We start from the raw sequence: 13,284 nt of genomic DNA, 5'->3' as shown, positions 1-13,284 counted from the left end.
TCTTTATTTGTCAGAGACAAATCAACATAAAGACTCGCACGGTTCAGGCCTACAAATCATTCATTACAAATCAATCATTACATGCTGTGACGGGCGAAGCAACGACACGCACAAGAAATAGGATATAACCACCCCCGAAGGGTATTTTATTAACAGAAATAATGGTAAAGTAAAGGTGAGAACGTCCAAACTTGCTTCTCCGATCCTCTTCCGGAAGTCTGGTACTCGGGCTGTTCCGGTCCTGTACTTCCGGGTTCTTTGTAAGGCTTCTTTCGGTGTCCTTAAGGATCCGATCCTGAGGGAATACAAAGGGAGAGAGAACTCAGTAGGTTGCCAGTCTTCTGGAGACGTTTCTCACCTTCGTCCTGTTTGCCAGCGGCTTTTGTAGTCGCTGGTCATTTGATGATTGTGACGAGCGGCCGGTGTGCCGCTCTGATTGCCTCCGTCTCCATGGCGACGCTGATAGCGCCAGGGGTGACTCGTCACACTCCCCCCCCAAAGTGTCGACCTAGTCCTGTTGGGAGACGGAGAAATGTGTTGGGTGGGAGGGGGGGTGTCACCTGACCGAGATGTTCCTCCTGACCACATCCTCGACAGACCATCGGCGTTGCCATGGGAGGACCCGGCCCGATGTTTCACAGTGAAGTGGTAGTCCTGGAGCGTCAGGAACCACCTTGTGATTCTTGAATTAGTGTCTTTGGCTTTACTCATCCATTGTAGGGGCGCATGGTCCGTCACCAGGGTAAAACTTCGCCCCAGGAGATAATACCTGAGCTCCAGGACTGCCCACTTTATGGCCAGGGCCTCCCTTTCCACCGTAGCATACCGTGTCTCGGCTGGAGTCAGCTTCCGGCTGATATACACCACTGGGTGTTCCATTCCGCCCTTCACTTGAGACAGCACTGCTCCCAATCCGGTGTCCGATGCATCTGTCTGCAGGATAAAGGGGCAGCCAAAATCCGGAGCATGTAGGATCGGTGATGACGCCAGGGCTTCCTTCAGTGTCTGAAAAGCTTGCTCTGTTTCCGGGTTCCACTTGACTTTGTCTGGCTGCCCCTTTTTAGTCAGGTCGGTCAGGGGACTGGCTATGGATGAAAAGTTGGGTATAAAGCACCTGTAATAGCCCGCTAGCCCCAGGAAGGCCCGTACCTGGGATTTGTTGTGGGGTTGGGGGGCGTTCCGGACGGCTTCCACCTTCTTCACCTGGGGTTGGATTAATCCTCCTCCTACTCTATATCCCAGGTACTGGGCTTCGGCGAATCCGAGGTGGCATTTCTTGGGGTTCGCCGTTAAGCCGGCCTTCCTGAGGTCCATCAGCACTCTCCGCAATCTGTCCAGATGGGTGTCCCAGGTCCCCGAGTGGATAACAAGATCGTCTATATATGCTGCGGCGTAGGCCTGATGGGGCCGTAACAAAATGTCCATCATTCTTTGAAACGTGGCAGGTGCCCTGTGTAACCCGAACGGCAGTACTGTATACTGCCAATGACCAGAGGGGGTGCTAAACGCCGTCTTCTCTCGGGCTTCTGGAGCTAGGGGCACCTGCCAGTATCCTTTTGTGAGATCCAGCGTAGTGATGTATTGTGCCTTCCCCAGCCGGTCTAGTAACTCATCCACCCGGGGCATCGGATATCCGTCGAAGGTGGACACTTCGTTCACCCTACGGAAGTCGTTACAGAAGCGGAGAGTGCCATCTGGTTTCGGAACCATTACAATGGGGCTAGACCACGGGCTACGGGAGGGCTCTATAACTCCAAGCAATTTCATCCGTTTGATCTCCTCCTCTATAGCCAGTCGACGAGTCTCTGGTACCCGGTAGGGCCGCTGTCTTACCACAACCCCCGGAGGTGTGCGGATATCATGTTGGGTTATCCGAGTCTGCCCGGGTTTTTCTGAGAAGACATCCCTGAACTGACTGACCAGGGATTGGATGTCTTGCTTCTGGACGGGGGACAGCTGTTCTCCCATCTGTACTACCGGTGCTTCGGACTCTGCGAACGCCGCCATTTGGGTTGGGGATGCAATCCATTTTTTTAGAAGATTGATGTGGTACAGCTGTACCTCCCGTCTGCGTCCCGGCTGACGGAGGCGGTAATTGACCGGCCCTACTTTTTCCACCACCGTATAGGGTCCTTTCCAGGATGCCAGGAACTTTGATGTGGCGGTGGGGGTCAGTACTAACACTCTGTCACCAGGCTGGAACTCCCTAGGTTGGGCCGGTCGATCATACCACCTTTGCTGGGCGCGCTGGGCCTCCACGAGGTGTTCCTTTACCAGGGGCATCACTCTGTCTATCCGGGATCGCATCTTCTGAACATGCTCTACCATGCTGCGATGTGGTGCTGGCTGTTGTTCCCAGGCGTCCCGGGCGACATCCAAAAGTCCGCGTGGTTGTCGGCCGAACAGGAGTTCGAAAGGCGTGAAACCCGTGGACGCCTGGGGCACTTCCCGGATCCCGAACAGTACATATGGGAGGAGGAGGTCCCAGTCGCGCCCATCCTCTGCCACCACCCGTCGGAGCATCCTCTTTAGGGTTTGATTGAAGCGTTCAACTAGTCCATCCGTTTGAGGGTGATATACCGATGTCCTCAGCTGTTTTACCTTAAAGAGGTGGCAGAGGTCCGCCATTAGCCGGGACATGAAAGGAGTTCCCTGGTCAGTCAGTATTTCCGTGGGGATACCCACGCGGCTGTACATCAGGAACAGTTCCTTCGCTATTGCTTTAGCTGTAGCTTTCCTAAGTGGTATGGCTTCTGGATATCTCGTAGCATAGTCCACGACGACCAAGATATACTCATGACCCCGGGCAGACTTCGGCAGCGGTCCTACCAGGTCCATCCCTATACGCTCAAAGGGCACCTCGATTACCGGAAGTGGGATCAGCGGACTGGGGGGAGGTCGCTGGGGAGACTTCTGTTGGCATACGTGACAGCACTGACAGAACCTCTTTACCTCTGCTTCGAGGCCAGGCCAATGGAACCGGTCCCTGATTCGTTGTGTTGTATTTGCAGCCGCCAGATGACCCGCCATGGGGTGGGTGTGTGCCAACTCGAGGATCGTCTCGGTCTTGCTCTTTGGTACCACTAGCAACAGCTTTTCCTCCCCCCTTCGCAGGGCGACACAGTACAGCAGACCCTGCTTGACTACAAAATATGGGAGGGAGTGCGGGCCAGGTTGGCGGTTTTCCCCATCAACTATTCGGACCTGGTTCCAACAGTGTCTTAACCTGTCATCTTCCCGCTGTTCTCGTCCGAACGAGCCACCTTTTGTCACCTGCTGGAAGAGGTCAGCAAATATGTTAAGATTTTGACACTCACCCTCCGGCTCGCTGTCTGTGGCCATCAGGACGGGACGAGGTCTCCGCTCTCGCTGGGGCCTGCCCCTCCGAGCCCGACCTCCACGGCCCGCCGTCTGTACGGCACTCGTCAATAGCTGGTCAAACCCGGGCCAGTCCCGACCCAATAACATCGGTACCGGTAAATCATCCACGATCCCGACCTCGAGCGTCCATGAGCCTAGGCCAGCCGATACTGTTACCTGTCGAGCTGGTACCCGATAGGTGTCCCCATGGACACACGTGATCGGGATGGAGGATTTCGCCCCTGGGCGGGGTCGAATTATCCCGGGCTGGACCAGCGTCACGGAACTGCCGGAGTCTAGAGTGGCCGTTACCAGACGACCATCCACTCGCACATTCCGTCGAGTAGCCCCGGACGGCACGGCTTGGTGTACCGCACAGCCGGCCAACCAAGCAGGAGGTCCGGAGGTGCCAGGCTCGGTAGGCATTGGTTCATCCATGGGACTCTGAGCTGTGGGTCTGTGTACCGGTCTCGAGGTGCCCTCCGCAGGTCGCCATATTGGATTCACCCTCCGGGGGACCGCTACCGCTCTCTCTCCGGCATCTCGGGCAGCTGATGCTTCTGCCAGTTCCACAGCCTCTACAAGCTCTCGGATGGAAGTGGGACCCCGCATGCTGACCGCCGTCCTGAACCGGCGAGGAAGGGCCCGCAGTAATCGGTCCACCACCACTCTCTCGGCTACCTGGAGCGAATTGGGTTCCCCAGTCAACAGCCATAGGTGTCCCAGCCGTGTCAATTGTGCGGCTTGGGCCCTCACCGGTGTTTGGTCATCGTAGGCCCAGTGTTGGAATTGTTGTGCCGCACTCACCGGGGACAAACCTATTCTGCCGAGGATTTCCCGCTTCAGGGCCTCGTAGTCATCGCTGGCTGGGGGTAATAAAGCGTAGTAGGCCCTCTGTGCTTCACCTGTTAAGAACGGAGCCAGGATCCGCGCCCACTCTGCTTTGTTCCATACCTCTCTTGTAGCTATGACCTCGAAAGTATGGAGGTAGGCCTCGATATCATCTTGCGCAGTCAACTTCGTTAGCAGGTTATGGGCATTACTTCTCGGATCCGGCAGAGGGACTCGGCCGGCCGCAGCCTCTTGCATCAACCCTATTGCCTGGTTGGTACTCTCCTGCCGTTGTGCTAATTGTTCTGAAAAACGTTGTTGCCGAACCACCACCTCTGCCAATCGTCGTACCACTTCCTCCATGATGTTGCTGATGATGTCAGAAGAAAAAGAGAGAGAGCAGGTAGGGTTCCTGAAATGAACAATAGGATGGTTATTAACTAAGTACGTGTCGTAGCTTCGATGCTATGCCCGCATTCTCCACCAGTTGTGACGGGCGAAGCAACGACACGCACAAGAAATAGGATATAACCACCCCCGAAGGGTATTTTATTAACAGAAATAATGGTAAAGTAAAGGTGAGAACGTCCAAACTTGCTTCTCCGATCCTCTTCCGGAAGTCTGGTACTCGGGCTGTTCCGGTCCTGTACTTCCGGGTTCTTTGTAAGGCTTCTTTCGGTGTCCTTAAGGATCCGATCCTGAGGGAATACAAAGGGAGAGAGAACTCAGTAGGTTGCCAGTCTTCTGGAGACGTTTCTCACCTTCGTCCTGTTTGCCAGCGGCTTTTGTAGTCGCCGGTCATTTGATGATTGTGACGAGCGGCCGGTGTGCCGCTCTGATTGCCTCCGTCTCCATGGCGACGCTGATAGCGCCAGGGGTGACTCGTCACACATGCCTACAAATGATTGGTGTGGAGGCATGGATAACAGCAAAGAGTTTAATCACCCCAAACAGTTTTCGTGTGCGGGGAGGATCGTTGGGTTTCGCCGTAAAAAAATTTTTATGTCAGAGTTTTTCAGAATATGTTATAAAAGCATTTGGGGATTCATCTGTTCCATGCTTACAAGAAAATAGGAATTCATCTCAATATGCATGAAGTTGTAACAATTGTCAAGATCTTCTTGTGGTAAAAAATTAAAATGAATATGTGCCTGAGCAAAGATATTCAAGTAATGTCTACAAGGCAGTGTATGCTCTGGCTCATGCAGAACACAGTCTGCTCAAGTGCAAAGAAAAAGAAGAATGTGAGAAAGGCCTGAAAAATACAACAATAGCAAATAAATAAGAGAGAAAGAATTACCTAATCCTATTTCTGTCCGACATATGTTACAATATCTTAATATCTTATAATATCAATAGTTGTGTTAATGGCCTTCAAGGCCACAGATCCAGGAATTAATGCCATGAAATGGTTTGGGCCTGTACAATAGAGACTCAGTGTTCTTGCATTCACACTTATACAGATTCTTATCTGTGTCTGTGTATTCTTATAAATTGTTATCAATATCTCCTCCTATTCCTTTTAAAATATATATTTTTGTAAAGAGAAGATTATTCTTGAGTGCTGTCTGGGTTCTACTGTTGGTTTCTGGACTGTGTTGGGTTATATTGGCTCCCTTGTGCTTTATTATGGCTGTTCTGTCTCAGAACCTTCCTGATAACTTCAATGAAGCTAAATTCATCACATTCAGTATGCTCATATTCTGTGCTGTGTGGATCACATTTATTCCAGCTTATGTCAGTTCTCCGGGAAAATTTACTGTAGCTGTGGAGATATTTGCAATTTTAGCCCCCAAGCTTTGGTTTATTATTCTGTATATTTGCATGTTACATCATCCTGTTTCAGCATGAACAAATTCAAAACAACATTTGATGGGAAAAACACAAACTAAGGCCTACTAAAAAAATAGATTTTTGTAACTTGGCATTGATTGTTAATGTTTATCCAGTAATAACTTGATGTCATGGTGTACATTTGAATTCTGCAGTCCCTTTGAACAAATCGTATTATCAGATGTTTCACTTGGCCTCATTTCATTCAAAGACTTTGGTTATAAATATAATATTAAATATTAAAAAATATGTCCTGCATGTGAACATAATCACTCAAATTATTCATCATACATGTTGTATGTGCCTCATCACAAAACAGTAATATTATTGTGTGTTAAGAGGCACCTTGAATCTGTTTTCATTAGCTTTACTCAAATTATGATACACTTTTACTATTGTTTTCATTGTTTTAAAAGTAAAAATAAGGCAAAACAACTTTTTTCAAGAAATTTGATTTTTTTATTAGAGGGCATCGTGGGAATTTAGGTTTTCTAATTTACTGTATTGAGCAAATACAGTAGCAATGTGTCACCACTTCGTGGCTCATCTAAAGAAAAAAAGTCAAATTGAAATTTCCTGTTTATGTGTTGGCTGTTTTCTAAGCTTCAGGGTATCTTTTGGGAACAGGAGGTGGTGCTCAAGCGGAAGTGACAAAACAGAAACAACATGTTGTAATGTGAAAAAAAACAGGATGACGCAAAGGCTCCAGATGCTTGTATGTGCCCTCAAGCAAATCTGTCAGGTGTCTCCAAGAACATGAAAAAAACTAATTAGAAATCCTTCAATTAAAGCATAGCTGGAAGCTATAGTAGACTCCAAAAACATGTACACGTTTTAATTGTGAATAAACACATGATGCAACCGACTCCAACTGTTTAATCAGTTGTTTTCTAGATTCTAAAATCATAGATATGTGACCCTGCCTATGAAAACCAAGCTACTAAGATTTACTGTTTTTTACATTTAAAACTTTAGCCTGGTTTTCACAGACAGGGTCGCATATGATCAAAATATAAATATAATTTAACGTCATTTTTCTTAGTATATTACTTCAAATGTAGTACAGTATAAACAGTAATATTAATTTTAAATAATACATTTTTAAAAGCTTCTGCTCACTGTGCAGGCCAATTATTGTACCAAAATGCTATATGTAAAAAATACTCTAAATTCTCTTAATAATTCATTCTGATAGGTGCAACTCACATGGCATGTAAAGTGGTGTGACATGCTATACTTCATCTCTTACACATTTTGAAACATCACAATGAACGTTAGCCTTGTGTAATAAATGTGGATAAAAGGCTATATAGTTTCTGTCATTCACAGAAAGTATGGCTACGCTAGTCTTTTTTTCACTCTTTGTAATAGGAATAACTACACTGTCCTGTACAAAGGAAAAGACCTTAACTGGAGTGTGGAACTGAGAAAAATTACTTTAAATGTCTATATTTGTTATTGTCTCATGGGCTTTTTAAAGTTGCAACTCATTATGTTCTCAAAAAACAAAGACATTTACTCAAGATACTAATCCACATGACAAAAGATGTTTTGAATGTCCCAAAAATCTCAATATCTAAGTTTCTACAAAAAGATAAGTTATTGCCTTTTGTCTTTGCAGGGCAGTACTATTGCACAAGTACTGGCTTTCTTGTTAATCACAGAAGATTAAAACAGAAACAAAGAACAATAAATATGTGGGGAGAAATTAAATGTGTAATTTAAATTTGAACACTTGAAACACTTCGTTCATTAATTGCTCAGTGTAAATATGACAACACCAATAGAGGACTGAGCTTCATTGACAACTTCAGTCACTTAGGTCAAAGACAACTGTCTGGCCTACAACTAAACAAACTTGGTGTAAGATTGCTAAAGATTTTTTCTCCCTCCATTCACGAATAACAGTGTATCAAATCACTCCTTAAAAGCAAAAAAGGACTTGGCCTTAATAACCATATGATTTCACATCAACACATTGGTGCGCATTTCGATGAGACATCACACAAGGACAATAATAACACCAGACATTATAACATTTACAGCTGGGATCTTCAACGTTTTTCGGGGCAAGGACACCTTATATGAGAGATGCATTGAGCAGGGACCCCCTTATACTAAATATGTTAAATAAGCTATTTAAATATGAACAACTCTATTGTCACAGCAATTTTATGTTAAGAGTCTTAATACAATACATTAGCACTATTATGGTATTCTTGCGCATATAGGCAAAATACTTTTCTGTGTATAATTTGATTTTAATATAGATTGGTTAATGATTTTAAGGGATTTGCATCATCAAACATTTTCATTTTACTGTGAGATGGAGAATTAAACATTCATTTGAAACTTAGTTTTATTAAGGATTCAATGAGATGACTGATCCTGGTTAATGGCACCAAGACTACTTATTTTACACTGTAAACCCCAATAAGTTCATAGTACTCAAAACTTTTGTAGAAACTGATTACATAATAACTTTTGAGGTAACTAACTTAATTTTTTTAAGTTAGATTTTTTTAAAAGTTTTAAGTGCACTGTGCTTACAAATATTGTTTAACACTCGCACAATTTTAGTTTCTCCATACTTAACTATTTTGATCCAATGGTACTCATTTTAATGGAAATCTACTAACTCAAAAAATATACTTGCACTGTAAACACCAATAAGTTCATAGTACTCAAAACGTTTGCAGAAACTGAGTACATAACTTTTGAGGTAACTAACAAAAAATTTTTAAGTTAGATTTTTGTAAAAGTTACACTCTAATCAAACTTAAATGTTAAAATTTTATTTTTAAAAATTTTAAGTGCACCGTGCTTACACATATTGTTTAACACTCGCACAATTTTAGTTTCTCCATACTTAACTATTTTGATCCAATGGTACTCATTTAAATGGAAATCTACTAACTCAAAAAATATACTTGTGTATGACCCACAAGCTAATGAAATTTAAAGTTAACTACAAAAAATTCTTCAGCTGTACATTTTCTTTTTATTCAGTCTTTAAATTTTTTTATACAAACATGTCAGAACATCAACAGCATTCATTTTTGTAAAACTTTGTTTAGCTCAGAGGCGTCTGTGCCATGATGCGCTAAGTGACTCAAGTCACATACTGGTTTCACCACCTACCCAATAGCTGTAAGTGTGTTAACCAGTGAAATAACCTGGTGAAGTATTTAGTTGGAATGAACACTTACATAGACAGCAAAAATTAAACACCTCTGCTCTTGCTACAAATATAACTAACATTTAGTTCAACTCATTTAGTGTATGGTTGTGCGTTTGTGTTTGTGTGTGTGTGTGTGTACATATGTATCTCTACATATCAAACAGGAACAAGACAATCAGGAACTGAGCATCTTAAAATAAAACTTTATTAAAGCAGCATTATTAACAGCCATGACCATCAATCAAATAAAAAGTAAATAAATAAATAAATTTATCAAAACACAAAATCAGGACATCAAATCTATCCTTTTTGTAAAAACCTAAAAAAACAAAATATAAAAAAAGAAATGTGTATTTTTTTGTAAACACAACTGTTAAGTTATCCTATTATTCCATTAACAGGTCATTTTTGAGACTCAGTAGGCGGGGTTTAAGTGCTTTACCATCATCAAGACCCATTATGATTTTCTGGATAAAAGTAAAAGTGTTAATGAGTTTCTTGGGATAGTCCAAATGCAATGCATACATCAACCCAATCAACAATGCAAATGCATCAGCCAAGTTAGGGATATCACTCATCGTAACATCGTCTTCCACAACAATACAAATACTTGCAGGACTGAAATTAACTGGATCTGCAGTGTCCTCTGTGACTGCTGTGACGAGAGCAACAGGAGTGTCAATGATGCCTGGCTCATCTGACTCCTCCACCTGAAAGACACAGAGGGTGCAACTGTTAGATTAAAGTCAGTGTGAACCGGAAGTTGCAAACGACTTTTCTCCAGTGTTGTGACGTATTTCCCAGTGAAACTGAGTATTGGACAGAGGGTTTTACTCCAGCGCTCCTCTCCATCTCTCGCTCATAGCAGACTAACGGCTTTGGGGGGAGTTGTTTACCGACCCAAGCCGTCACACCTACATCATCAGAGAAGGAATGGCATTCCAGACCGGAAGTAACTTTTCCGATTTTGATTAAAGATTACCACGGCAAAAAAAAATGTGTGTATTAACTTGCACGGATTAATTTTTCATAACTAGATATAACTAGATATAGTTAAGTGGCTGCTAGAGATACTAATAGTTCTGTGAATATACTGAATACTTACATTCCAGGTTTTGAAGAACTGTGGGTCCTCCTCACGCAGGTATACCGGGAGGGCACGAAGGGCTAAAGTACGCTTCATATTGACATCGTGCACTTCCTGTAAGAACAAGCAAAAATTATTATAACAGATTTTCATTTGTGCTGACCACATTTCATGGCATTTGGCAAAGTGTTAGACAGACAATGACACCCTGAGGCCCTGCTGTCCAGTGGGACCTGAAGCTCAAAGTTCATCTTTAACTCACCTGGAGTTCATAAATCTTTAAGATGTCACGCAGCGCCTCTTGATATCTTTCCGGTTCGTGCCGCCTTCTGTCTATACAAAGCCATCAGTCTAGGTGTATGTTGGTCAAGCACAGCATAGAACTGGTTCCGTAGGTTGACGTTTGTGATGCGTTGGAACTCAGCACAAAGCTACAAAAACAAAAACAAACAAAAATAATTATATAATAAATAATCCTTAGAAGAACAATAGGGCTTTGCGCCTTCTCAGGGCTTGGGCCCTAAAAAGACTAATACTCGATTTTCAACAGAAAACACATTTGTGATGCAACATAAAATACATTGTTGAGCAACATGGTCACATGAAAAGTGATAGTTCTTACCCGCAGTGAATAGTGGCATTTGCTGTTCCATTTGAATGTGATACATATTCAAAATTTGGCATAGATTTATGTGTGAAAAGTGGCAGAAAAGAGAAGTGAGTGTGTTTTACCTGTGATTCAATCCGTAAAGCCGGCCATTTCCCCAAGAAGTCCTTCACCTGTGGGTTTTCCTGAATTATCTCCAGGCGACGAAGGGCAAAGGTCTTTTGCATTAGCTTTTCTATCAAGCGTAGGTTTTGCTGACTCTTCTGAACTTCGTCCATAATCTGCAGTCTCATTTCTTCCAAACTGGCCTGACTTTCTCCCTTGGGCAAGTTTGGAAGGAAGTTCACTTCAGCTCGTCTGGCTCTTTTTATGTTGGAGTGTGGATGCTCTTTGTCAGGGTAATTTTTGCTCCTTTTACCTGCGTTGACAGACACCTCCAAACATCCAGATCTTGACAGCTTGCCACGATAATCCCCCATTTTAAATTTCAGGCTCATTTTCCATCCATACCATCCACTCACACTTCCAGGCTCTTTAAGACAAGCAAAAATAATTGGCAACGACTGGGTAATATAGATACCATTACAACTCACTTTGCAAAAAAGATCAAAGTCTTCAGTGTCCATACATTCACTGCTGACTGCCTAAAATAATTGATCTAGAACAAGAGTGCAAATAACAATATTATCAGATTTCAAAATACAGGTGGGGTATTATCTGCTTTATGCTTTGGTATTATGAAATCACATAGAATGTGTCTGCTTCCGCTCTTTATAAACATTTAAATGAATTTATCTGACAACACAGAAACCATGTTGTTCCACTTTAGAGGGTGGCTAACGTTAACTTGTTATTCAAAAATATTAGCTCAAGAGATAGTGTAAGGCTAGATGTATATGCTAATGAATTAGAAATGGAATTAGAAAATAAAAGAAATGGTGAAAAATAGGTTACAGCCTAAATTAACATTTGAGTCACCTTGGTTTTGGGGGATGCTCACTGCACTTCTTCCACAACCTATAATGAAAAGACGTTTGTAAAGGTTTAATAAAAACTTGCAGAGTTCATTCGGTAACTATTATGTACATAACCTTAACTTTGTTTGAGTAAAAGTTACAGCTAAGGGCGCTTAACACAAACAGCAGCAACACACTCAAAAACAGAAGGACTATCGCTTGCTGAAAATAGTTATTAACTTATGTTCACATTATTGTCTTGCCACGACCTTAACAGTACACGGGTACACGCGATATTATCTGTCACTAGCTGGCGGACTGATGGTAATTGCGGTTTCGGCGCCTAAAAAATGCGCGCGGCACCGTGAAGATGCGCGTGAAACTTATATATTAAAAATAGCCTCGTCTAGCAGTCAAATATCACGTGTAATATGATATTCTTACAATGTTACAAGAAGCAAAGTAGTTTTGAAGTGTTTGGTTTACTTACAAGTTGCTTCATACAACGTCACTCGAGAGGGTAGCCATCTTGGATCGATTTTTCTGGTAACGTCAGTAAGCGCCGCACGTCATGACGTCATATCACGTGATCAACGGTACACTTAAAAATAGTGAGTGAACCAGCGGTGTTCCCTCAAAAATGCTGAGACACACAAACATAAAAATACATATTTGTTCATAGACATTAATAGTTTAAAGGTGGATGAACTCAGCAAGAGATTTTAACTGTAGTGACCTCAGTCTTTATAAGCTAGTAGTACTGTTCGGGCTTACAGTGTAGTGGAGCTAGGGGTTGTCTCTGTATGCAAAAGAATGCAGACTTTATGCATTCTGTTGTAAAATAAGGCCGTTTTACTAAGTGTCATTCTTTTATTCCTCCCGCTTCTCTGTGTGTTGCAGAACTCACCGCTATTTTATTATTCTATATGTTGTCTTTCTCATGGATCAGCATTGTCGCGGCTGTTACACGAAAATGAACAGACATTTTTTTCTTCAAAGCATCAAATCATACTAAGAAGAGCAACATGATGCAACGAGTCTGCATTATTTTCGGGGGGCAACTTGTTTGACGTGCACCATAAGTACACGTTGTGCGTTTCATTGATTTTAAACACTATGATAGTTCTGTCACATATGCGATTGTATTTTATTGCATGCAACTCCTTTCACGCGTACTTTTATCAGAAGGATGACAGAGAATGAACTGATTCTACCCTACCAGTTTTATTGATGTAGCTGAAACGTTTCTTCAATTGCTTGCTTCCGCTGTTTTAATGAATGTTTTTGTCGGCACGCAAGCAGGTTAATATTGTAATGCGCGGGAAACTTCACTGAGTCATGATGCAAGCAGTGGTCTCTGTACAATATAACTGGTCTCTGCACAGAATACTACTATACACTACCAGCAGGAGGTCAAGTACGAAGTGTT

General features: G+C 43.2%; 1 long non-coding RNA gene across 3 annotated transcripts; it reads right to left on the bottom strand.

Moving 5' to 3' along the window:
* Positions 1-9,392: 9,392 nt before the first annotated feature.
* LOC130435688 (uncharacterized) lies at positions 9,393-12,548 on the bottom strand. Of its 3 annotated transcripts, none has more exons than XR_008908833.1 (6): positions 12,346-12,548; positions 11,878-11,916; positions 11,025-11,557; positions 10,555-10,723; positions 10,311-10,406; positions 9,393-9,915 (listed from the first exon to the last, which is right to left on the bottom strand). It is a non-coding gene; the product is annotated as an uncharacterized LOC130435688 (long non-coding RNA). The 3 variants fall into 3 exon arrangements; XR_008908832.1 differs by having other exon boundaries at positions 11,025-11,431; XR_008908831.1 differs by having other exon boundaries at positions 11,025-11,916.
* Positions 12,549-13,284: the final 736 nt, after the last annotated feature.

The sequence above is a fragment of the Triplophysa dalaica genome, chromosome 14, assembly GCF_015846415.1.
Source record: "Triplophysa dalaica isolate WHDGS20190420 chromosome 14, ASM1584641v1, whole genome shotgun sequence".
Classification (NCBI taxonomy): domain Eukaryota; kingdom Metazoa; phylum Chordata; class Actinopteri; order Cypriniformes; family Nemacheilidae; genus Triplophysa; species Triplophysa dalaica.
This window is presented reverse-complemented; position numbering and strand designations above follow the sequence as displayed.